Consider the following 27,669-nt stretch of genomic DNA (forward strand, 5'->3'; position numbering starts at 1 on the left):
TACATTCTTATGCAGGAGCATCTTGGGATCTTTGATAATCTTGCACAAACCAAAAATAGTTCATGTTTTCTTTTAACAGTCTATTTTTCATGGGACATCCCTTGTTGTAAATGTTATTTCTTTCCGCGCAATTAGTTACTTGATGTAGACCTATCGTGGATCATTCGTCTATGTTTGTGGAACCTAAACCATCTCAATAAAGAGTTATCCTTCTCCATGCTTGAGGTATGTTCATTTCCTAGTGTATCAAGTAATGTATGGTAATTGGCTTCTGTGAGGTTTTTGTGATTTTGAGGCTTTCTGTGACGTTGGGGATATCTTCTAGGATCATGTTTGGACCTATCTTTGTGTCCAAAAGGTGTTAGTTTTGTTAATTGTGTGGTTGTTGATTTCCCTTTCAGGACAGTACCTATATTTTGTAATATGTGTAACTGTCAAGTTGGCTTGAGGTCTTGATGGCTATATATTTGAGATCTAAGATTAGAGTAGGCAATAATTAGATAAGAAGAAGGATAGAAGTCCCTGGGATCTGTAACCATGAGCTCCTAAGCTCATTGATTATAATTCAATTGTATATTGTTGTAGCTAGGTAGGCCTTTTGTCAAGCACATTGTAATGAATTATCTCAACATATCCACATTTGAATAAAAAAATTGTTTATCCTTCCATCTTGTGGTTGTGCTTCTATGTGTAACTTTAGCAAGGTGGTTGGTGAGTGCTTCCTTGCTCCTTTTGGAACCATTTACCCATCATACCTTGTGTCAAGTGGTATAAGAGTGAAGGTTTCCTTCCTTGTTGAGTCTTGTGATTGTGGAGAACCCTATTTGGATTGGTTGTAGGGTTACAGACATAGTCATGTTAGTTTTCCAGGTAGCAACAATTTTCGGTAATGAGTTTTAAATGGAGAATATTTTATTACAACTCTATTACATTGTTGTTAAGTCTGATTTAATTTTCTATTTGAATGTTCAAGCTATTTAAATATGGTATTAGTATTAAATAAGTGCTCATTGAATGAGGTGGGTGTGATCATACATATATCCAACGCTACAATATGAGCATGGTCAATCATCTTGTGACAAATATCCTAAGCTTGTTTGAAATAAAGAAAGGTGATGGGACAAAAAAATCAAATCATTTCATCCCCCGATATTATAGGTTTGAAATGGCATGCCAATCATTACATTGAGACAAGCCAAAAGTATGTTGGTAGCAAACAAGCTCAATATTGTTTGCATGGATGGAGGGAGAATGCCAGTAAGAGGCATTTTTTGGGATAGGAAATAGATTGTTTTACAATTTTTTATTGTTTACGAGTTGATGTTGGATGTACAACTTTCAATCTTTTGGGACAAAATGTTTATGCTTTCAATGACTCCTTACCATCATTAAAAATTTCTTGAGCATTTGATTTAAGTGAATCATGCATGGTAACGTGGGTGTTTAAAATTTACCTCACCTTCCTAAAATCAACTTACATAGCTCCAAACACACTCAATTTCCTCCATGAATTTGCCCCAAATATTCTCAAACTATTGTTTGGAATCTTCAACCATTAAAATTTACCTCACCTCTCTAAAATCAAGTTACATAGCTCCAAACACACTCAATTTCCTCCATGAATTTGCCCCAAATATTCTCAAACTATTGTTTGGAATCTTCAACCATTACTCCTCATCAACATCATTGAAGCAAGTAATTCTCTTTGGCATCCTTTACATTCCTCTCTATTTTATTTCAATTTTCGGCAATATGGTGAATTTCAAATGATTTTCCAGCTGTCCAATTAAATGTGGAGATCCAAAGAGTCATGCCTCATAGTACGAGTAACAAAAACTATTATGCTCAAATATTTTACATGCCATCGTTCTACTAGAAATCATTATATTCTCCCCATATTTCATGAATGTCTAGTGAATGATGTGAAGATTGCTTCCAATGGGTCCATAAGGACTTATTGTTGATTCAATACCAATCCTTTACTCTGTCTTGTTTTCATTTCACGATTGATTTTTCATGCCAGTTACAATGAAGTTAGGCAAAAGAGAGATGGTGTCTTAGGGTGAGATTAGTGAAGTAGGTTGAAGAAAATGATGATTGTCAATGATAATTGGGGTGGTGCTAGAAATTGTTGGGAGAGAGATTGTATCTCTCAAGGATAAGCCAAAGACGAACATAGAGGTCATATCTATGTTTCTAGCTACAATCCTCCATGTAAGTAGATACAAGGTTGCAATTTATGAGTCTGTTCAAGTGTTTCCTATTAACTGATTTGGATGTGGTCTTAGATAATATAGATGACAAAATTTGTATTCCAAGGCATAGTGACTATGGTATTGTAAATCAACCAGTGTTTGTTTCTTCAATTGTGATCATCAATGACAATCTTTTGTAAGGTGATTTTCAACCATCAAGCACAATTGGTAGTTTTGGCTAAGTATCATGCATGTTAGGATCAAGGTTGAATGGAAATACTAGTTTTTTATTGTTGATGAGGTTGATAACATCGACAATGAATAGGAAGGACATAGGGTAGGTCCTCCTAGTTAAAGAAGGTTGAGGGGGTTTTAGAAATTTTTTGATAATGTTAGCTAATGTTTGCAATTTGTATATTCGTATACAAGATATTTTGGCTTTGATAGACTTCATATCTAAGTGGAAGAAAGAGATTTTTTGTTTTATTTGAAACTAACCAAGACACGGACTTAAAGACTCTTATTAATATATAATTGCCATCTTAAGATCTTTAATGATATCTATGTTGAATGTTTGTGATATGGATGGGATTATTTTGTTCAATGGTATTATAGAGGTTAGAGGCTAAATCTTCATTTTTGTTTGGCAGGTTTTTTAGCTTTTTTTCTTTAAATGTATCTCTTCTTTTGGTATCTTGTTTTTGTGTGCAAAAGTGAGCCTTGGCTAGTGTTTTTCTCTTTGTTTAATCTATGATCTCATGTTTTATTCGTTGCCCTTCTTTTTTCCTTCTTTTGTACACCTCTGTTAGGTCTGGTGTTGTTTTGGTCTCTATGCAAGATGGGGTGCATGTTTTTGTGTACAAGAGTGAGCCTTTGCTAGTGTTTTTCTCTTTATGTAATCTATGATCTCATGTTTTGTTCTTTGCCCTTCTTTTTTCCTTCTTTTGCATACCTCTATTAGGTCCGATGTTGTTTTGGTCTCTATGCAAGATGGGGTGCATGGCTTGATGTCAGGCCCATTACTGGGTTTCTTCTAGTGGCCAAGGGGCTCTCTTTGTTGAACTATCGTTCTTTTCTCCTCGCTTCTCCTTGCTAGAGGCTATGTGATGTTCATGACCCTTCTTTTATTGAGGGCTTCTATTGTTTGGTTAGTTTGGTCACTTCTTTCTTCTTCTACTTTGGGCTCCTTCATTTGCTATGGGGCCTTGGTGGTGGTTGTTACAGCCTAGTTGGGGTTTGCATGTCTTTCATTTAGCCTTTAGCCCTTTTAGGTATTGAGTTTTTCTCCTCTCCCCCTATGGTTTCTCTTGGATTTCTTGGGTGGTAGCTCATGTCTCAAGTCACATGTTCACAATGAAATAATTGAGTTGATGGCAACAAAGGATAGGCATCACATTTACATAGCAAGAATCACAACGAGATCGTTGATGTCGCCATTACATGTATGAAGAAAATCTCTTGCATCTACAAACCACTGACACCACCAATACCTTCACTAGTCTAGAACTCCAGTGTATGAGCCAAGGGTGGGTGGAGTTTCCAAGCATGAAATTCTAGTGTACACACTAAAAGTCCTATAACCTTTAGGGTCTCTTGAATTTTGTACTCATGGGGAAGTCTATAAAGATGACCAATGTGTAAATATAGATTTTTGGAAAGCATTAGTCAGACCTATGTTGAGCAAGTTTTGATAATATTTTTAAAAAGGTTACTAAATCATGATTTTTAAATTAGAAAATTATTAAAATATAAATTAGCACGGCTAAAGGCTTTGCCTCCATCATGTTAAATATAATGTATGCTAATAATAGTTTCAGAACATTACAGATTTTATATATGATCTACAGGGATTTTTTCAAATTTTGTTTGGTATAAAAGTAACCTTGAATCTAACATTAACAATACTGTTAAAACTAATATTACAGGAATAAATCCTGAAGATAATCTATAACAATACTGTTAAAAATAATACTACAGGAATAAATTCTGAAAATAATCTATCTCTTGGTGCATTTTTTAATTGGGAAATGAGAATTCACTACCTATAACAAATTTCTCCTTGAATTTTCTAACCATCAATTGAAAAACAAAAGTGCTTAAGAAATTGACAGCTTGAAATTGGCTACAATGCAAGCTAAAATGTATCAGCAAACAAGAGGAAGCATTTAAAATAATTTTAGTTCTCTTGTTAAGCCAAACATGTCTCCAATTATGCTTTACTAGTATTACCAAAAGAACTACTGTGGATTGTAAACTAAAACATTAACAAGTTTTCCTAACAATTGATGGGGGTAAATAGAAATCGTGGTCTTGAATGTCAGAGATTTCAATACTTGTAGAATTATAAAAAATTATCACACAAGCATGTAGGGCCAACTGAGTGTTGTTCTGAACTGTGTTAATCGAAATGCATGTAGAAAAGAGCAATGGTATTGCTGCACACAATAGAACAATCTTGTTACACTGCAACATGCCTTCAGGTAGCCCTTGAATGATTGTTGGCATGGTCATCGGGGTATTTGTCTCAATAGGAAGGCAATGTTCATTTAAAAACATAGGCAAGAAAGTAGGTTGAAGATTTGGCAAAGGCTAGGGCAGTACCATTACCAGCTGTTTTACATCCTAAAAGCGGCAAGAAAATTATGCTCTCAATGCTAAGAAATAAAATCCACTAGGGGACTAGCTAGAACTGGGTTCATTTGGAAACAGATTCAAGATCCAATTCAGTCCACCTACTGATATGTAGGACGCTGGTGTTGGGAGGTGGGTTTGTTTGGGACAAATATTAGCAAACTTAAGAAGAATCTAGGCAGAGCCAACCAAACCAAGGGTGAAACCAATGATTTTCCTACATATTGTCTTGTTTGCCTTTGACCCAATTGGGGTTGCTGCCCCCCGATTCCTGTGAGGGACACCAGCCCTCAAACTTTGAGACCCGTAAATTTGTGGGATGTGAAGCCAAAGTATACCAAACAGGGTGCTTCCAATTCCCAACATGTGCTGCACTAAAGAAGTTTGAAAGTGAACACACTTCTACTTAGTGCTTGGTGACATTGTCTGCGGTTGTTGTTCCTACATCATCTAATGTCAATTAAGATGGTGGTCTAGATAATTTAGAAAATACATATCACTCTGAATACTAACTGTTGAACTTCATAACATTATTTTAGTATTGTGCTTGAAGTTTGAGCAACAAATATTTAAAAATATATATTATTTATGTTTTATATGAAATTGAAGTTTATGGTGGTCCTGTTATGTACTAAAGCAAAAACAAGTTCAAGGTGGTTTTGTTTTTACTATGGTAAAAGCAGGTTTTGAAGGGACCCAAAACCTTTTAACAAAATAACACTAAAGATTTATTGATATGCATGATCTGAAGTACTGAAACAAACATGCCTAAGAACAAAATGCTACCCTTAAGATAGACAGAGAAGATGGTAGCCTAAAGCCAGCAAACAGACAGCAACGGCTAAATGAACAGAAAAAACAAGGAAAATGGGGAACAAATTAAACCAGGTTCTTTAGAACCTCAGACACCTCCACCTCCAGCTCATTTCTAGGGTTGCATATTCTGAGGGGGAATTCTCAGCTTTTCTCTGAAGAGAGCCCCTAGTCCGCTTGTTGGGTCCCGAGGTCTCCTGACCTTTGTCCAGATCCAGCTGAATGAATTGCTTTTCTTGATTTGCTTTGTCCAACCTGTCCACGAATGTCAAGAAAGTCCGGAGTTCTTTACCACTTTTGAGTTTATATTGCATCTGAGACGAATTATTCTCATGATCCTTCATCAATTTCTCCAGCGCATCCACTGTGTTTTTGAGACAATCTAAATCTGACTTTTACGGTTATTTTGTTGATTATATGCTATTATGTTGAATTCTAGCTTAGTTCCTCTTTTTGACAAACACAAAATACATGAGCCCAAAACAAACCCGACCCCGAAATTTATTTTCCCAAATCCATCAACCAAATCCTTTAACCTGAACCAGTATCTAAACAAGAACCAATAACAGTCTCAATATCTTTGAGTGAAGAAAACTTGCGAATATGCAAAATTTTCTTAAAAGATGAATAACATAGAGACTACTACGTTAAACCAGTTGGAGGCTAGTTCATGCCAATACAATCAAATAAGTGAGATATATTTATGAGTTAAAAATGTGACAAGATGGATATGAAAATTGCAGTAGTCTACAAGAAAGAAGAAGAAATTTCTGTCCATACTGCAGATTGCAAAATTGTATCTGGATGCGACGATAAGTCAAATGTGAATATACATATTACATCCCTTAATAATTGTCGAGTTGCTTACTGATATGCCCTGTTTATCTCTTGCTATTTCTTACAATGATGTTCTTTTTCTCTCTCCTGCTGCACACGACCTAAGCTGTGTTATTTAATTTGTAAGCTCAACCATTAAATGGAGCCATGAACTCCAAATATAAATAAATCATGAACAGAACTGTTTTGACTTTTGAAAAAAGCTCTTAGCCTTAGGGTCGGATGAAATGTTGGAGGCCCTCTACCTCCAGTGTCTGGCTGTGATGGCCACTACAATGGTTGTGCTCCACATAAATGTTGTGTCAAGAGGCTACGGATTGAACCCTCTATGCAATGACCGTGTGCATCATTTATGGGTCTTAGATTATTTGAATATGAAATGACCAAGATTGATGTCATTTCATGCAAATATGACCAGGGCTCCACTAATGCAAAAAATATAATCAACCTAAACGGTAAGCTCCACAAACTCCTACAATGAAAGAATTTTGGAAGCTAAATTTTGGTCTCAAGCTTCTTTATAGTTGTATCAAATAAAGCAGCAGACCTTTTTTTATCAAGGTGGAACCAGGAATGAGTCAATGACTACATTATTCATGATTTAGACGCCAGGAATAATATAGAGTAGAATTTTGTGAATATACGATCACAAGGAAACCTGTTATCAACTTATTATTAGTCTCTGGCTGTTGCATTGCACATCACTGAGAATCAAAGTTGCATGGACACAGATTCGGATACAGATACAGATACAAATACGGTATTCAATACATATAAGGTAATTCTAAAGATCCCAAAATGGATATGGATGAATACGATATTCAAAAAAAATACACATTGATATTTTAAATTTTTAACACAATTTTCTAAGATATTAGAGGAAATTTTCATTACTTCAAAAGCAATATAGACGCATAATTTTACAGATACTATTATTGTTGATTTAACAATGAACAATATGCAAAAAATAGTAAAGTTGGATTGGAAGATAAACCAAAATAAATAAATAGAAATTAGATCACAGTACTTGGAAAGGTTGCAAAAAGAAGGTTTTTCGAACACATGTGGATCCAGTATCCAACTTGTATCCACACCATATTGGATATAGATATGGGGATACACATGCCCAGGTATCCACACCATATTGGATATAGATATGGGGATACATGTGCCCAGGGAAGGGCAGAGGTGTATTCAATTACCCTACTGAAAATATATTTTAATATATTTTTTAATGTAACATTCATGTTGGGAGCAAAAGCAGTTCTATAATATAAAAATATTAACAGTTTGGGCTTAAAAATTTATTTTTGTGCTGAAGAAGGTAGACTTTATTGAGGAAATGGCATTGTTGGGGAAATAAGGTTTCCAAACATTCCCCTACAATGCAAACCCTAGGAATCCAAATTCCTATGAGATGATTGAATTCCACCCCCTTTTGTTGCTCATATTCCTGTCCTCCTTCAATTCGCCTATGGGCAGGTCATTAAAGAGTTTAGATGGGCAAAGGACATTGTTTTTGAGGATAAATCATCAAAGGAAAGTTGGAAATCAGATTGAGGATGAGGGAAGAAAACCATGAATTAGACCTGATTTGAGTCCCAAACTGATTGCATGGAACGAAGAGGCTCAATTGCATTTGAGGAGATGAGAAAACACTATGAGGGAGTCCAAGGAGTCAGATGAACAAATTTCAGGTTGCAATGATAAAGTTTTGAGAGGCAATGTTAAAGAGGAAAATTCCTCTAGGCATGGCGGATTCTACCAGCTCTAGAGGAATCAAAACTCTTCTCTAACCCCGAATTTCCACCCTCAAGACTAGCTTTGGAAGGGCATCGTGAGGGTGAGACAAGTCCATTTTTGCATAATTGCTGTGAGTTTAAAGATGAACGAAAGGTGGATAAGTAAAATTGTAGTATTTCAAGTCTGGAGGAGAGAATTCCTCTATCACCTCTGATTTCCGCCACCATATTGAAGGCCATTGAAGGCAAAGATGAAGGCGTGATGAAAGATGATTCACTATGGGAAGAGGCCACGAGCTTGGACAGATTGCAAACTATAAGATGGCTTCCAAAATGACGAGAAGGTGATTAAGAAAGACCCACAAGAAATTCCTCAAGTCACTATGGGAAGAGGCCACGAGCTTGGACAGATTGCAAACTATAAGATGGCTTCCAAAATGACGAGAAGGTGATTGAGAAAGACCCACAAGAAATTCCTCAAGGCATGGCAGAATCCACCTGCCCTTGAGGAATCCAAATTCCCCTACTAACTCATGTTTCCACCCATAAAATAAAGAGGCAAAAGCACGCACTAAGGGCCCCAATATGCATTATGAATGAGGAAATGAAGGATAGGATGGAGAATTCAAAAGAAAGTTGAGGTGAAGAGATGAAACAAAATGAAAGAGGAAGATTCCTCTAAGCATGACAGAATCTGCCAGCCTTAGAGGAATCCAAATTCCTCTCCAAGGCTCATATTCTGCCCCTATATGAAGTAGAGAAAATGCAAATGTGAGGTCCTTAGACTTGAGCAAAACTAAAATTTGATGGCAATCTAATCCTAAAAAGGAGAAATGGAGGCCAATTGGACTGAATTCATGTAATGTCCCCTTTTTGGGACATTACAAAAATTGAAGGCGTATTATATATAACCTTACAATTGACTTGGGGAGTTTGAACTCAAAATATAAAGGGGTCAATTTAATATTACAAAGTGGACAAAAGGACAAGGAGAGATAAGATGAAATGTCAGGAGGGAAGTCAAAGAGTCACAACTGTAGGGTTAAAAGGAGAAGAGACTCTTTCATTTGGGCATGCATATTTTATTATTCCAAATTTCAGTTCTCTCTTGTGAGAGTATTTGGAAAGCTTCGGCTTTCATCTAATATGAGGACGTAGCCCCTCGTGCCGGCAGACAGTGGACACAAAACCATTGTTTGGGGAGACATCAGTTCAAGTGTTTCATATGCGCTTACAGGTTCTAGTATTCCAATCTGACTGTTAATCTATATTTAAGATTGGATCTTTCGGTGCTGGTTATTGTATTGCTGTTGTATAATGCAATAACATATTATTAGGAGTTATAAGAGTTGGTTGGTTTTTATCTTACTGATTTGTAACACATTGTTATATGCTTGAATCTTGAATGTTATTTTGGAAATAACGGGTTATTATCTTATGGAGAATCTTTTGGGTTTATTGTTATATCGTATTACATTTGCCTATAACTGAGTTTGAATGTTATAATTCAAGAAGCTAGTCAAATATCTGTGGGGATTTCTGCTGGTTTCGATTGTGTTCGTAATACATCTGAAATGTTCAATCCTGAATATACTATTAAAAAGGAAATCGGGTAAATATCTGGTTTGGGATATTTCAATTCAAAAGGGTGGAAATAGAATTGAGTTGAGAAATTCAAAAGTTCCTCTTGAAATCATGATTTCCAACTTGCATTTGTGATTTGAAAACATGAATTAATTCTTTCCAAACTTGCATGGTCATCGACAAAAAAAGAAAGACCACAGATTGAGCGAGTTCAATAAAAAAAATTGTCTGAGGGAAATGAAGTAAAGAGACGAAATGGCAGAATCCGCTACCCACAAAAGAACCCAAATTCTAGTAACGTGACCAAATTCCGCCCATGAGGAGGCTTGATCAAAGGCATGCAGTGGTGATTTGAGTAGCATGAAACATAGCTTCAGCCCCTTTATCATGTTGGCCTCAAGAGGAGATAAAAAAATAGGTTTAAATAAAATGATTTTATTGGCTGAAAGGGGAGGTAGGTCAGTCCTCGTGAGGTGCATCCATTTTCAAAACCCCATTGCCTATATAGAGGCAAGGTTAGCTCATTTCAATATCAAAACAAAGCAATTCTACCTCTGCTATTGGCCAGCGAACTCCTCTCATTAGGGCAGCGATCTCTATTGATAAGGTAGTTAAATTCATCCTATAAGGGCAGTAATCTGTTGTAGAGAGAAATGAAATGACCAAAGGAAAGGAGGGAGTGAATTCTCTTGAAGAAGTGGTGATTTTGGACAAATAGGAGCAGATTCCTTTCAAAATTATAAGGTTACAAGGTACAAAGATTGAGTATTTCATATTGTATGATTCATTGGTTTCTCCAGATTTTAGCATAATTTCACTTCAGAAGTTGCAAGGCAAAATGTATTTAATCAATTAAATTAGAATTCTAAGGCTACATTTCAAGTTTATTTCAAAATGCAAGGCTAATAATGACAAAATCAGAACTGAGTAACACTTCCTACTTTTCTCATGCTAAGATGGTCAAAATTTCACTAGGATTGCATAAAGTGAAATTCTAATTCATTTGGATTGGATTACATAGCTTAAGATGAACAGTTTTCAAAGTGAATGACATCATGTTCAAGCCTTAGGTCTACTCTAACAAATCAAAACTTGAAAGAGAATTTGACATTAGAATTCTAGTAGTGAAATCTCAATTTAAGTTTTGATTTTCTTTTGGAAAGCAATAAGAATATTTGAAGGGTGATAACTGAGAACTTATAACTAGAATTCTACTTGATCTTAGCATTTGAATGAAATGTTTTCAAAATGGAAAGGAGCCTAATTCCCTAATCAAGGTTTAACCTAACTAATCGAAAGTTTCAAAACTCAAAACTAATAGTGAAATTGTAATGGCAGGGGCAAGCGTGTCAAGAGCTAGGGCGAGAAGATCGAAGAAGGATGGACAAGTTAAAGTGAGGAATGACACTAAAGATATGATGCCAAAGTCTACTTTCACCGCAAACAACAAGAAGATTGGGGATACTAATCTTGGACCTATCAATATGCTTCAAGTGAGAGACTAAATGCATAGAGGTCCTCCTCCTAAGATGGTTAGGAAAATGTTCATAAATGGAATAGTTCAAGCAGCTTCTTTTCCTCCTACCATGCAATGCATTGAGCTAGTCACTAAGTGTGCAAAGCATAACAATTCCCAAACTAAGGCAATTCAATATGAGAAAGACAAGAAGATATTGGTTGTCCTATTAGAACAGGCAATTCAAGAGACTTTCCACATACCATATCACAAGGTTGGAATCTATGTCGCAAAGAAGCAAACCTTATAACTATAATGATCAAGTGGATGCATATGCTAAGAAGATGAATGAGGAGTGGATGGTTTAGCCATAGAATCATCGTTCCAAGGTTTTAAAGTTGAACAAGATAACTAGATCAGATTTCAAGGAAGATTATGGTAACCTCATAGGCATGCTAAGTAAGGTGACACAAGAGCCACAAGGAAGCATTTTCAAGCCTTGGATATTCTACAATATAAACAAGATATCTACAGGAGAAGTGATGTTTGGGTGGGCAAAGATAAATAAGCGACAAGCTAACCTCCAATCGAGGATGATGAAGAGCACAAAGACATTCTACATGACATCCTATTTAGTCTACATGTTGGCTATGGTATTCAAATTTCAAGGATTAACAAGCTTTAAAAAATGTGGAGTTGCTATAGAAGAGTTTCTAGTACATGAATGCTACCCATAGCTACACCTTTACAAAAACAAGATTTTCAATGATGCATTTGCCATGAAGGTTGTGAGAATATCCAAAGAGACTAAGAAATTGATCAAGAAGCATGGACCATAGTACACCCAATACCCCATATTCACATATATTCAAGTATTAGGATGTATCATTTGTCCTTGGAAGCTCCTAAGATATTGTACGAACAAGATGGTGATTATGGAGGTGGCAAGACAACTACTTGCCTATGACAAGATTCTAAAGCACAAACACGAACCAGGGATTACATTCAACTTCAATCTTGGAAGTGAGACCTGTCCATCGCAAGTTGCAGCTGAGGCAGCAGAGGAAGAACTTGAGTTCTATGGATTAGGAAATTATTGAGGCAAGACAAAAGTTTGACCCTAAGAAGAAGATCAAGTGAGCATATGGGAATAGATATCTCCACATTCCACATATAGAATTTTATTGGGCAGATGCGGAGGATGACATGGAAATCAGAAAAGGATGTTCTCAACGCTAATAGTGGACATGATTAGAAATTACAAATGGAAGCAAATGCAAGTTCCTAGTCAATTAGAAGAAGATAATATCACTACTAGAGATTTCAAGACTACTATAAATCATGATTTTAAGGAGGTCACCCTTGAACCTTGATTCCAATTGCTCTTTTCACTCAAGAGTGGCTAGATAGGAAGTTGGCGAGTCAAGTGAAAAGAGGAATCCCTTTGACATATGAGAAGATGAAAGTGGTAGAAGTTGGGGAAAAATCATCCATATAGCCTCAAGCATCAGGTGAACAGCAAGGTGAAGTCAGCAAGAAAAGTAAAAGTGTTGCAGCAAAGGCTCCACCAAGTAAGAATTTTAAGGATAAAGCGATAAGGATAGAAGAGCCACAAGCCAGGAAGCAAAAACAAGTTGCCTTCCATCCAAGGAAAGTACCAATTCAAAGCAAGGAAAGACAATCTCTTCCAAAGAAAAGAGGTGAATCAGGAGGTTTCTTCCAAATCAAAGGATAGAATAGCATTAGCCAAAGTTCTTCAAGATATTCTCCCTTGCGCACAATTGAGATAGTGGACAGAAAATAAGGATGAGTTGATAGACCTTGAGGATTCTGGTCAAGTTCCACCTACAAATGAAGGGGTGCCGCTATCCTCCCTACAAAATGTGGAAAACACAATGGATTTCCCTGAAAATATCAGGATATCATATTCATGATCTTCATCCTCTGTATTGTAAATCTGCAAAAAAATTGCTAAAAAAGTAATGTATTTTCACGTTTTGTCAATTTCCCTGAATGTTTTTTCTTCGTCTTTCAGTGCATTCTCTTGGGAGCTTAGCTGGGACCCAAATGAAGGCCCAAGTGAAGATGTAGCAATCATTCCAATTGCAAAACAGAGAATAGCCTAAAATTGTATGCAAACACTAGCATGATTGATAGAAATCATACAAGGAAGAGAGATTGTAGAATCAGAACTCATTAAAAACATTAAAGATATTGTACAAGAGGAAAGAGAGAGTCAGCCTGCACGAAGATTGGGCAAGGTGATTAGAGATGATTTAGGGACTCACAAAGTCCAAATTGCTAATTCCAAAAGTGGACAAGACACGAGTGAAATAATTGAACATGAAATATAATCTACTATGAAAAAAGACAGAATTTGAGGAAGCTCAAGATGCTCTCGAGGCCTTACAGGATAAAGTGAATAAAGAAGTTGCAAAGATAAAGAAGTACAAAAAAAAAAACCAAAGGTATAGATTATACTTCAAACAAGTCTTCAATCCAATCCAGTAGAGAGATAACACATTCACACTACCTCTCACTTGAGAGGGAATCAATTGATGATGCAGAGAGTTCAAGACTACTAATGCAAGAACACAGACTTGGTTGGAAGAAGTTTCACAATAAGGGTTTCCTTTCTTCCAAGATTCTTGAAGCAATATCAAACACTCATGGTACTTAGAGAAAAGTTTCAAGCCTTGGGCAGACTTTGGGAAGAGTTTCAGCTATTTAAAGACAAGACTTCAATTATGAGCAATGACAAGACTTCTTGAGCAGCTATTAGAGAAGAGGAAAGTGATAAAAGCAGGTGGAATGAAAGATGTATAAAAATGGTATTTTTCTTTAATTCATACACACGATACACTGGAGAAAACAAGAATTCAAGGAAGCAACAAAAATGACATTCCATTTTGATGAGAAAAGAGAAAAAAACATGACTTGGAGACTTTGAAGGAAAAGATGGAACTTATAGCACTTGAGAAGATTTGAATCCCTCATAGTTCTCATGATTTCAATTCGAGACAGCACACTAGATTGGGAGAAGATAATTTCTACAAGCAAAACTAAGATGAACATAGCAAATTAAAAGTTGCAAAAGGTACCTATGCTTCCAATGAATGAGCTCAACAGTATTTTGTCTAGGTTCATTGAATTGGAAGAGAGAGAAACAAAAGAAATCATACTTTTAAAGACAATTTGATGTAAGCCTATGTGGCAAGCAAATTTTCCATTGGTTGTTAGATTAGGTGCTTAGTTCTGATTGACCCACGTTTGGAATTTGGTTGGTTGTCACTACTTTGTAATTTTATTATTGGTTCATTCTCAAGTGCTTGAATCTCATTGATTGATGGGATGGAAACCCTAATTATGGTTTATAGGAGTTAATTTGGGCCATCAATTCTAATTTAATCTTGGTCCTTTGTTGTACTTGAGCTCCCTATATAAGGCTTGCTCCTCTCATTTCTAAAAGAGAGATATTGGAGAAATTGTTGCTAAGATAATGCCAAAAATTTCTCTACATTTCATTGTTTTGTTTTACATGGTGATTTTTTGTCATCAAGTTTGAATAATTGTACAATGATCTTCATCATCACTTAAAATAAATTCCAGCTTCAAGTTGTTAGGATACATTGAATTTGTTTTAGAGGAACTTGGATGAGAGTAATTGTGAATGTTTACTTGCTTGACTCAAACATAAACTAGGCCACTAGCCTCTTGCTAACTGTAAGTGTGCCTTGTGTGGAAAGCTAGTGATTGAATGCGCTCAACTTCAATTGGTATTAAATCTTTAGTATGCATCCATTGATAGCGTTGATAAGGAGATGTTGATTTAAAATTCATTTGGATATACCTTAGCAACTTGCCCTAGGTAGGTAGAGTCACTAACAAAATATTGCATCTAGTAGAGTCCAAGTCCATTCATACTTCCTTGCATCCATATTTATAAGTAGAGGTAGTAGATATTAGTAGGTTAAAGTTTAAGTTGAGAGTTCAGGAGTTGGAAAAAATCAAAAACTACTTCATTGCACATTGTAAAGCCAAACTTTAGAAGCAAGTTAATAAATCTTGAGAGCATAAGTCCCCTTAGTGATCCAACAAATCACATCATTTCAATAGAATGAGTATCCATAATTGAATGAACCTTGAAGTCATTTCATGATCTTACTTTGCAAACTGAGCATAAGAAGTGACCTTACTCAAGAGAGGATTAAGTATTTAGTGTTTCACTGTGAAACATTGGGTGTTTAATTCTGCACGTTGACAAAACTCACATCAACAAATTCCTATGTCCAAAATTCATCTTCAATCCTTTAGAATTTGAAATTTCAATCAACAATTAGGACTGAAAGTGTGAAAAAGAATGGATGAAAACATTGAATCTGCCACAATTTTGAGAATTACAAATTAGGATACTGAATTTGGAATGAAAATCTCTTTCAAATCTTCATAAACTACTTAAAACCTATCAAACAGATTAGAAAGCCCTTTGAAAATTCCCACTAAGTCTTGAAAACTACCTCTAATCCTAAAAGAAATCAAAATTTTGAGTAGGAATTCATCAAAAAAAATGAAAATTTCAAGAAATGATCATCCATAATCATGTTTTCAATCTGAAAATCGCCAAATCTCTACCTTACTTTGAAATCTGGAATCTACTGCTAACTTTGGACCTGCAATCTCATGTTTGTGAATAAATACAATGCATACTACTAACTCTGGAGCTGCAATTTCCTGTTTGTGAGTGAAAACTATGCCAAGCCCTTCTGTTCATAGGAATCAGTAAGAGATCAAGTTGCTTTATTTTTGCATTTTGTTTCTTTTAATTCTTTCATTTATTGAACTTGGATAATTTCTCCTAGACAAGCTTTATTCAAAAAAAAATCCTTTTCAATGAGACATGGATTTCTTTTGCTTTCCTCTAGAATTCTCTTATGTGCCGACGTAGACTTTCATATGTTCAATAAAGCAATTATAAGAAACAAGCATCCTTTATCCCACAAAGGTGATCTCTTTGCTCAATGTGCATTTCCAAAGATTGATTTGTGGTCTAGTTATCACTAGCTAAGACTAAAGGATGACGACATACATAAGACAAGCTACATGCACTATGAGTTTACAGTGTTTCCTTTTGGACTCACAAATGCCTTGGCCGCAATCATGAGCCTAATGTATAATATCTCTCCAAAATTATTTAGACAAGTTTGTCTTAGTATTCCTAGATGATATTCTTGTATAATCTAAAAATGAAAAGGAGCATTATCAAGATTCAACACCATGCAATTATTCTTCAGCATTTGAGAGAGCATAAGCTATATGAGAAACTAAATGTACATTCTTCTAGAAAAAAGTTTCAATATTTAGGCCACATAATTTATCTTGAAAGATTAATAGATTCAACCAAAATTGAGACAATGCTTCAATGGCCAATCCCTTTCGAGCTTCTTTTAGAGTTGTCAGGTCTCTTCAAGTCGATCCTTTATGTTTCCTCCTAGAAGCTTCCTTAAGTCAATTCACTTGTGCTTTCTTTTAGAACCTCTCATGTGTGAACAGATTTTGAGAAATTTCTCTCTTGGAAGGCAAAATATTCATATAAAATATTGTATTTAAGTTCAAATCACATTGTACTTTTAAGTTATATTTTATATAAATAATGTCAAGATGCTTGAGAATAGTTTCAGATCTCTAGGAGTTAAAATGGAGCTTCTTCTAGAGTTCTCAGATCTCTGCAAGTCGATCCTTTATGTTTCCTTCCAGAAGCTTCCTTAAGTCAATTCACTTGTGCTTGCTTTTAGAACCTCTCATGTGTGAACAGATTTTGAGAAATTTCTCTCTTGGAAGGCAACATATTCATATAAAATATTGCATTTAAGTATAAGTCACATTATACTTTTAAGTTGCATTTTATTTAAATGAAGTCAAGATGTTTGAGAATGGTTTCAGATCTCTAGGAGTTAAAATGGAGGTTTTGGATGTTGGAAGTTCCTAAAAAAATTCAAACAACCAAATTTCACTAATTGGCATGCTTCCATTAGTGTTCTTTTCCACAACATTTCTTGACTTTTCCAAGATAAATTTGATATCAAAACAAAGATTTTCCATGAATTTTTACAATTATGAATGCTTTTCAGTTTTCCTCATTTTGAAATCTGGAATTCTTCCCCACTTTTCTTGCTTTTCATGAAATCTCACACAAACTTGAAAACAAGAATTCTACACTCGGGTGATTTCACAACTGTTGGCATTCCTAAAATAGAAACTTCTGAAAATTAAAATTTTAAAAAAAGAGAGAAAGCAACTTTCTAAATTTAGAAAAAAACAAAAAAGCAAGTTCCCAGATTGGCCCCCAAATGTCAAAAAAAGAAACTTTTAAAAAAAGCAAAAAGCAAGAAAAAAATGCCTAAAAAATAGTTGTCAGAATTGACCTCGGAAAATGTAGATCTTCATCCCTTGGCCCTTTTGAACCTTATTGTAGGATCAGAATACTCATTTGATCATCCTTCCTCTCTTTTTACTTATATATTACATTCCATAACAGGGAATGAACTCCCAAACTTCGCACTAGCAATAGACCAAAGATTGAAACAAAAACACTTATTCAAAACCCTAAAAAGTGAAAAACCGGGGTCCCCATTTGCAATGAAGCAATGTGTGATTGCATCACAACTCAATTCTTTATCTTCTGCAAATTTAATTCTAATATCCCTATCTTTGGGCAATTTCAAAATATGATTTCATCTTTTCTAGTGCCTTTTTTACTGTGTGAAGGTGTGTACTATTGATTCCGCTTGACATTCCACTTTCCATATCCTCAATTTGAATTTTCCAAATAAGATCTTCAATGAATTTATGAGTTTTTTCTTTGCTTGTTAATACCTGCGCAACTTCATCTTCTGACACCCCAAAATGCTCCTTCAAATATTGAATGTCTAAAGGTATCTAATCAAGTTCAGCAAAGAGACCACTCGAAAAAATAATCAAAATTACTATCATCTCTAGGAGCAATGTTATCATTAATATTAGTTGAACACTAGTTGTTACCATGTAATCCTCTAGAGGGGGTGGAGGAACATCATTAAAGATCATCTCCTTAAAACAATAATCTTCATTGGTCTTATCAATACTGATTTCTAGTTCACCAACAAAGAGCTCGGTGTACCTTTCACCTATAACAAGCTATTTTTCCTCATTTGCTAAATCAAATGCTAAAATCTCATGAGCATCAAAGTATCCATTAGATACACAAGAGGCATCAACTTCATTTTTTGATCTTTCAATCTGATGGGTAGTAATATACTCACCAGTGCTGGATGAATACATGGAGAATTAGCTTCATCCTTAGCATCCTTGTTCAAATGGTCATTCTGAATCGAACTTATATTGGACTCATATTTCTCCTTGAAATAAAGGCAAGAGAATCATAGAAGTAGAAAGGAGATCTTCCAATACCTTTTCACCTATGTATTGATGATGATTCTTCCAATCCGTGTTACAGGAGAAGCATGAAATTTGCCTTCGCAATTCATTCTTGCTGGATTTCTCAATTGTGTCATTAAAGAAGTCCTTTTTAAAAAATGAATTATAACCATCCCCGATGCTCATAAGGTACCATATATCTTCTAGCATCTCCTTTATATTCATCTTTCTTGTTGAACCAATCCAACTTCAACTGCAACTCCTCAAATACAATTTTAGAAATGATTTCTTCAATGTTAACCCTTCAGATTAGTACAATGCAATGCTCTGAAAACAAGGTACTAGCACCCTTGGTCTGATATTTGTTTTTACTTACTAAGAATATGAACAAGAGTTTCTGACAATGTCATACATTCAACAATGCACACTAAAACTAAAATTTGCTTGCTTGAATTAATCGATTCAACAGGTATGCATAGAAATTTACAAGAGCTTCAAATTGAAGCTAAAGTCTTCTAAAAATAGAAGGCTAAAATAAAATAACAAATAAAACACTTAACTGACCATTAACAGAAGAATCTATAAAGCTACCTATAATTAATAAGAGATTCTAAAATATTCTAAATATCCTCCCTTAATGGTCATTCGATCAACTACACCAAGTTGCCCCCTAAGCTTGACAAACTTTTCAGGACAGAGAGACTTGGTGAGGACATCTGTGATCTGGTTCTCAGTGGGACATACTGCAGCACCACTGTTTCATCTTCAACAAGGTTACAGATGAAAAGACAATGAAAGTCAACATGTTTGGTCTATTCATGGAGGGCTGGATTTTTGGCAAGTTTTGGGCCCCTTGATTATCACAAAATGGGGAGTAGGTTCTACTTGAGACATGTGCATGTCAACAAGCATCCTTCAAAGTCAAACTTCCTTACGAGCTATTTTAACAATTCTCCAATATTCAGTTTCAGTGGAGGAGAAAGATACTGCCTATTGCTTCTTGTTGGTCCAGGTGACTGCACTTGTGCCCAAACTAAAAACATACCCAAAAGTAGATTGTTTGTCATCAACACAACACACCTATTTTGAGTCTATAACACCAACAAGCCTAGGACTTGTGCTTTTGCAATACAAAATGCCAAAATTAATCATCTAAAAGTTTTTGACTCTCAGCTTATGTCCATTCCTCAATTGGGCATATGTTCTCTTTGGTTCTATGCAATCAATGACAATTTTTGACATTGCCTATGACGATCTACGATGGGTAAGTTTACAGGCTCGTGCATTTGTTCTCTTTGTTTTCTGCCAACCTACATGCCAAGATTGAAGTTTTGTTGCCTGCAGCTTTGTGTTCTTTGCACGACCTCTAGTTTTCTTCATGTGTTCTAGTCTTCTCTATGTGTGGTTATTGTGTGCTTTTGTTGGACCTTTGAGTGCACCCCGGTCCCATGCCTGCATTTGTGCTTGTTCAACACATGGTCACGAATGGGTTTTAACTTTTGAATAGCTTTTTCCAAAAAAAATTGTTTGTTGTGTATTTATAAAAAAAATTGCAAAGAATTATGTCAAATTTACATAAATTTTCATCTAAAAAATCATCTGGCTTTGATCAATTGTTCACCTCAAAATTTGTGTTTGATTTTTTTCGATTTTTCTCCTTTAAAGTCCTTTCTAGGTTCTGTATTCGTGAAGTTGCTTGTTCATGTAAGATTTTGTTTGTTCGGTTTTATGTTTTTCCTTTTAAAATTTTTTTAAGGTTTTACAATTTTTTTCTAAAAAAAATCTATTTCAATGTTTGTTATTTGCAAAATTTTGCCCTCAAATATCATGGGTTCTCATTTGGAGGGTTTTCTAATATTTTCCACAAAAATCGTGACTTCCTGCAATTTTTGTTTTGGGTTGAACCTTGACTTGCTATGATGAATAACTACAAACACTAGTTTTTTTACAGTTTTTGACAAAAACATGTCTAGAAGGTCTATTGTTTTTTCCACAAAATCAAGGTTCCAGGTTTCAGAAGCTGATCTCACAGGGATAGTTTTGTTACTCACCATCAGAGTGGATAATTTTTAGTACTCCTGGTCCTTAACATTTTGCAAATCCAGGGAGGGTCTTAGCAACAGCAGAGTGTTCTGAAAAGGAGCAGCCTTCTTTGCACTTGTGACCAAAATACTTGCAGATTGTGTCTATTGTAGGGTAGTATGATGACCACTGAGGAGAAATTAATAAGTCATCTTTAATGGTCATCTTAAGTTTAAGTTGTCATTATTTTTAATATCCCTATTTTTAGCACTTCACTTTTGTAATTTTTATTATTTGAACACACATCAGATTACATCAAATTATTTGAACATACAACCAATAACTAATGACCGGTCAACAAAATGATTATATAATCAGCTGCACAATGAATTCCACAACCAAATAACTAACTTGTTCAATCCAACTTGATAAATTCTTGCACATTAAATAGAAATATGATCATTCAGATGAAGCATACATTAAAGTTTGGTCATACAAACATATTTTGTAATATGAATCAGCGCTATTGAAGCCCTAGAGGTTCCCAAACTGGAATGCTCCACGGCGTCCAACCAAGGCTCTGCTAAAGCACTTCCTTTGACCACAATCACCACCCAAATACTCCACTATACTCTAAGATAACAACTGAAATGATGTCAACCATACATGTATGACAGAAAACTCACTGTGGGCAGTGCACAATGGTGTTAACAGCTACAGCTATGATTTTGTTCTTCGTAAAACAACTGCCAGCCTTTAGCAACAATAGAAATCATGTATTAACTTCATTCAATGTTACTACAAATGACGCCCAGCCCTTGCTTCTTGTCTGCAAGTGCAAACTGTAATGACCACTCGGAATGACGCAAAGCTCCTAACTTCAACACAAAATTATAAAGGCCTTCGAGCAGTATAAAAATATAATGCATATGACCTACTATCTAAATCTGAAAACTCTATTCCATCATACTTGAATTGTTTGAGTGTTCCACTGCCAATAATGTAGTCTTCTTGGACACAAAATGATATTCTTTGAGCCTTGCATATAAACTGACCCCCACTGAAAGGAAACTTGCAACAAAGAATATAACCATTTCCACCTAATTCATAATAGATCTGAAATAAATATGGAATTAAAATTCATATGCAAGAGAATGGACAACATACCCACAAATATTGTAACACAAGATATACCCTGGGAAACCCTCGATGAGGGAAAAACCCAACCTCCAAAAGCATCTATCACCATGCATTATTCAGCAAAAGCACTACTGCCATACAACCATGGAAGCCTTCAAAGCCATAGCCACAACCGAGAAAACTATGTGAACAAGCATGAATCCACACATCCCATGCCACGCTTCCAATCTTCACAAATGCTCCCTTGGCTAACCTGTCAAGCCTTGTCCCGCTCGACTCTTTCTTTTTCTCACACACACCCAACAACTACCCTTGTGGTTGCTTATATAGTAACAAGTCTCACAAAACCACCAAGTGGTATTACATAAACCATGTGCTAAAACCATGTGCTACCTAACCCATTGACCCCACATTTAATATTGAAAATTTTAATTCTTGTTCCTAATATTAAATAATTATATGAAATATTATCACAATGTTACAATACAACTCATGGGAATCTTTACATGTTGCACATCCATCTAGGTACAACATAAAATAATACAATATAACAATATTATGCAATGTGTGCAACACTCATTATCTCAACAATCTCCCACTTGTTGTATACATTGCATAGGGTCAACATGTAGCCACATAAATGAACAAGGGAGGAATCCCTCCTAGCACATCCACCATCATGGATCAAAGTACACCGTGTGCTCCATCTTGGTACCCGCAACAAAATCAAAGTATCCAACATCTCCCACATGAATGATTTCACCTCCTATTATGCCACTGTCATTGGACATACATAGAAGCCATCCAAAGAGAAAGCCACCCAACCTATCGCATTAGAAGATCATAAAATCTTGTACCAACTACAAATGTCAAGCACAAAAAACCTAATCCAAAGGTAATCACATGTATCCGTAGTTGTTAAAAATATCCATAGCTGAAATAACACCTACAACAAGTGTCAAACCCATCCAACTATCTATACCTCTAAAGGTATACCAAGTGAATCTCACATCATCAACATCTTCAATTTGTAACCTGCAATCACAAGCCTCAAGAGCAATACCTACCACATATATACCAAGAAGCTCCCACTGCAAAAGATAATGTCAAATCTATAACCCATTCACTCACATCTCAAAGAAGCGAATCCATGTAGTCTCAAGGGCATCCACAACACATAAATTGATATCCTACAAGAACAAATTTCATAGCAAGTCTCCAACAGTCTCCCAAACTCTCCACAACCAATAGAGGAAAGAGATAAAGGAATAACATGAGCACAAACTAGTGATCACAATTTCTAACCAATGTCAAACCCAATGTAGGCAAAATCGAACATCTAGGAAGATAACCAAGAACAGAGAGAAACCATGCAAATCATAACCTGTATCATGTCCTTCTACACACACCTCCAGATGTAAATTGTGCAAGTATGATCTCCTCCATAAAACCCCACCAAGAAGCCACAACAACACCCAAACCATATCATATAACTAATCATGGATGTAAGCTTCTCACAAGAAGATCAAACTCATAAACCATTCCTAAACCAAAGAATATGCCCAATATAAAACCATCTCTCAAATGAACCCTCTAGAACTAACTAATGTACCGTAGCTCAAGATCCATATCCATGAAAGACAAGCATAAACATAATACAATTGAAAAAAATTATGGGATATACCTCAGTAGCAAACCGCCGAGTAGACCAAGAGTGGGGAATGAGAATGCTCATCAAAATACCCAAGTCTCCAACCAAAACTCATCTAAGAAGAATCTCCTCTCAAGTCCATATTAGGTGACTGCCCCTCGGACTTCCTGCTGAAACCATCAACCGTTCCAACAAATACTTTTCTAATCCAAGAAAAATCAGCATCACCATCGTCTCTAAGTATCCATCAACACCTGTAACCAATCAATTCATGCCAACTCAAAATGCAACATAGCAATATCATGAAGTATCCAGCTTATGATCAATGTACTCAATACCAAGAAACTAAATCAAGACCAATGTCAAAGTTCCCACTATGGCCTCAGGACCATAAACATGACAACATGATCTAAACCATCTCAACCAAAGAGATAACATGTCACAACTCTAAATGCGTATCAAAAGTATACTATGACATAATAATAAAACCATCTTCACACCAAGGATAACATGTCAAATGAAAGCATAAACCACACCTTCACCAAGAACCCCATTATTCCTCAAGATGCAACCATCTCCACGCACCATGAAGAAAACCATCTCCATGCACCATGAACAAAACCAAGAACCCCATAAGTTCTCAAGATCTAACCATCTTCACATACCATGAAGATAACAAGTGCACCATGCAAATGTCAAAGATGCTTCTGCAGTAACAGGATCTCAAACAAATCTCCAACATCTGCAAACACTCAATCAATACATCAATACCAAACAACTCCCACTCAGTCGTGGTACCAAGTCACCCATGGCATCATAACATCCATCTCCTACATGAAGATCCTTCAGATCTACACTCACACAACCAAAGTGTCAGTACCACGTGAAACCAAGATCTCCAAACCAAGAAGATACAAACTAAACTAGGAACCAATCCTGCACTGTCACCCCATCACTGTCACAAGCTCTCAGTAAACCGTGTATCCAAGCTATCCATGACATCATAATGAAAAAACTATCTTCTAACCATGAGAATCAACCAAGGCATCAAACCATCAAAGAACTCAAAGTGCACATCATGAGCTCCTCAAAAGAAACCAAATAACCATGATCCTCAACCAAAAAGATATACCACCATAACCAAATTAGGAATCCAAGCCAATGAAAATCAAGGATGTAAATGTATATCCAATCATTTCATGCCAAAATCCATGACACCATGATCACATTCATGAACCGAGCAACTAACTCTCAATTTGTCCAACCTGTCAACGTAAAATAGTCAACTGTGCACAATCCTCCACCATGACTATACTTGGTAACATTTCATCCCTTCTACATGAAGAAAAAATAATAAATCATGTGACTTAGGGCATAGACAACCCAAATCCAAGCTACCAATATGAATATGCACCAATAATGAAAGATCAATGAGCAAAGACAATCCATAACCAAGCTATAAATGCAGCCTATAAGTATAGACCGTTTATAACACTGCACAAATTGTAAACCCAACAAGTCATTATACATATCCAAATCAAACACTGATAACCATATCATCATGAGACCAATCTGAAATATTAACTAAGTATACAATGACATCAAATCTTAAATCTCCAAACATACAATGTCATAAACTCACAATGCTACCATAGTAAATATATATTATAAACTGTTCAGATTAATATATCACCAAATAAACCATGCCAAACCTATACCAAAACTGAACCAATGTGTAGAGCTCTCCAAGAGCTTTCCATTGACTACTCGAAGTCCAAAATCTGACTCCATATGCCCAAGTTATGCCCTAATTTGTTCTCAAAATCAATAACATTTGTCTTTCGGGCTCTTAAAACCTGACAAAATTTCAAAATCGCAGAATCAAACTTACGCCATGTTGTAGTGCTCTGAATTAGCTTTCAAACGCCTGTAAGAAGTCTGAAATTTGATATCGTGAGAGAAAGTTATGGCCGTTTTACTAAGACGGTCTTTTTACAGTTTTCATTCGGATTTTTTTTTTTTTTTTGTGACAAAAATTCTAACGGGATTAAATTTGACGACCATCATGGGCTGAAACTAAAAAACTCTTTCATTTTCTCTAAACATGACCAAACTAGGGCATATTATATATCAAAATTTATGGAAATGTCGACTCGAATCCAATGGTGAGATCTGTTTTTGCCCAAGAGGTCATTTCTACAAGCTACCCCCTAAAACCCTCATTTAAATGAAACATCCGAAAAAATCATTTTGTTCAGCAATTTCACATGTCCAAAATCTACCAATATCTCATCATAATAGCAAACCCAAAATCCTCAAATCTGCAATAAACAACTCATATATCTTGCCCTTTCTTTTATCCTCTCATGCATTCCCATGGATTTATTCTAGGGTTGCAATAATAAAAACCATAGCTCTTATACCACTTGAAAGGAAACATGCAACAAAAAAATATAATCATTTCCACATAACCCATAATAGATCTGAAATAAATATGAAATTAAAATCCATACGCAAGAGAATAGACAACATACCCACAAAAATTGTGACACAAGATATACCCTGGAAAACCCTCGATGAGGGAAAAGCCCAACCTCCAAAACCATCCATCACCATGTATTATTTAGTAAAAACACCATTGTCATACAACCATGGAAGCCTTCAAAGTCATAGTCACAACCGAGCAAACTATGCAAACAAGCATGAATCCACACATCTCATGTCATGCTTCTAACCTTCACAAATGGTCCCTTAGCTAACTTGTCAAGCCTTGTCCCGCTTGACTCTTTCCTTTTCTTACACACACCCAACAACTACCCTTGTGGTTGCTTATATAGTAGCAAGTCCCACAAAACCACCAAGTCGTATTACATAAACCATGTGCTACCTAACCCATTGACTCCACATTTAATATTGAAAATTTTAATTTTTTCCCCAATATTAAATAATTACATGAAATATTATCACAATGTTACAATACAACTCATCAAGTATATCTCATGGGAATCTTTATATGTTGCACGTCCATCTTAAAATAATACAATATAACAATATTATGCAATGTGTGCAGCACCCATTATCTCAACACCCCCGACTATGTATTGCAAGTGCATAGAGATTGTTAGCAAAGATGGATTTCGTCATCTAGGCCCTTAAACAACAAAACTCCAGTGAAATGGGAAGTATCCAAATTCTCCAGTCAAGCATATTGTTGATGTGAGTTTTTGTACTACATAACACATTAACAATTAAATATCTGATACGGAGTATCAAACACACAATTTCTCTCTTGAAAAATTAATACTCATGGGACATGAGAATAACTCCAATGTTCCTTACACCTGTGGATACTAACTCAGTATATCGATGTGATTTGTTGGTAATCACGTAGGCGGCCTTCACTATTCATTCGAGGATGACGGGTTTTTGGTGAGATGATGATGATTTTGTATGAGTTCCAGGTGATGTTGATGGTGACAGTGATGGTGGAGGGTGTAGCACCAGATAATGTTGATTGCGCGAGGAGGCAATAATGCCTCTAATGACTTCTACCTTCCTAACTTTCTTAGAGTAAAATCTAACTACTCAACTACTTGCTATTCTACTCCTACTCCTATGAATGGAAAGATTAGCAAATGGATGGGGATCGAATCTAATAAAAGCTAACCAACGGCTCCACCTCCATAGATGCAATGATTCAAAGGAAAAGAGAACTAGTTTACCACACAAGACTCCCTAACCAACGGCTAAGATGCTAGTGGCCTAGTCGTGGATTCCTATCAAACATTCACTAAAATCACCATACAATTAGCCATCTACTTCTACTCTAACAACATGAAATGAAACCCTACTTTAATTTGAGAGATGAGAAGAACCATGCAATACACCAAAATGATCATGTATATCCACCATGCAAGCCACAACAATGAATAGAGAACAATTTTGATAGTATTTTGGCAACAATTCTCCAACATAACTCACCCACAAATGAGAGCAACATGGCCTTATATAGGGGCCAAAATGTACAACCGACGATAGAGATCAAAAGCAAAATCAACAATCCACATTGGATCCTAGAAACCCTAATTAGGGTTGCCACCCCATCGGCCAATGAGAAGATGCCACCTCATCAATGGACCAATGAAAAAAGTGGAAGAGTAGCAACCAATGAGAAGGCACCAAAAC

At 35.8% G+C, this 27,669-nt stretch overlaps 1 long non-coding RNA gene across 1 annotated transcript; it reads right to left on the reverse strand.

The window, feature by feature from the left end:
• Nucleotides 1-21,104: 21,104 nt before the first annotated feature.
• Nucleotides 21,105-23,737, reverse strand: LOC149543032 (uncharacterized). Its single transcript, XR_016355208.1, has 2 exons — nt 22,816-23,737; nt 21,105-22,610 (listed from the first exon to the last, which is right to left on the reverse strand). It is a non-coding gene; the product is annotated as an uncharacterized LOC149543032 (long non-coding RNA).
• Between the last annotated feature and the right edge of the window lie 3,932 nt (nt 23,738-27,669).

This window comes from Cupressus sempervirens, chromosome 8, assembly GCF_028749045.1.
Source record: "Cupressus sempervirens isolate cs-2001-9-10 chromosome 8, ASM2874904v1, whole genome shotgun sequence".
Taxonomy (NCBI): Eukaryota; Viridiplantae; Streptophyta; class Pinopsida; order Cupressales; family Cupressaceae; genus Cupressus; species Cupressus sempervirens.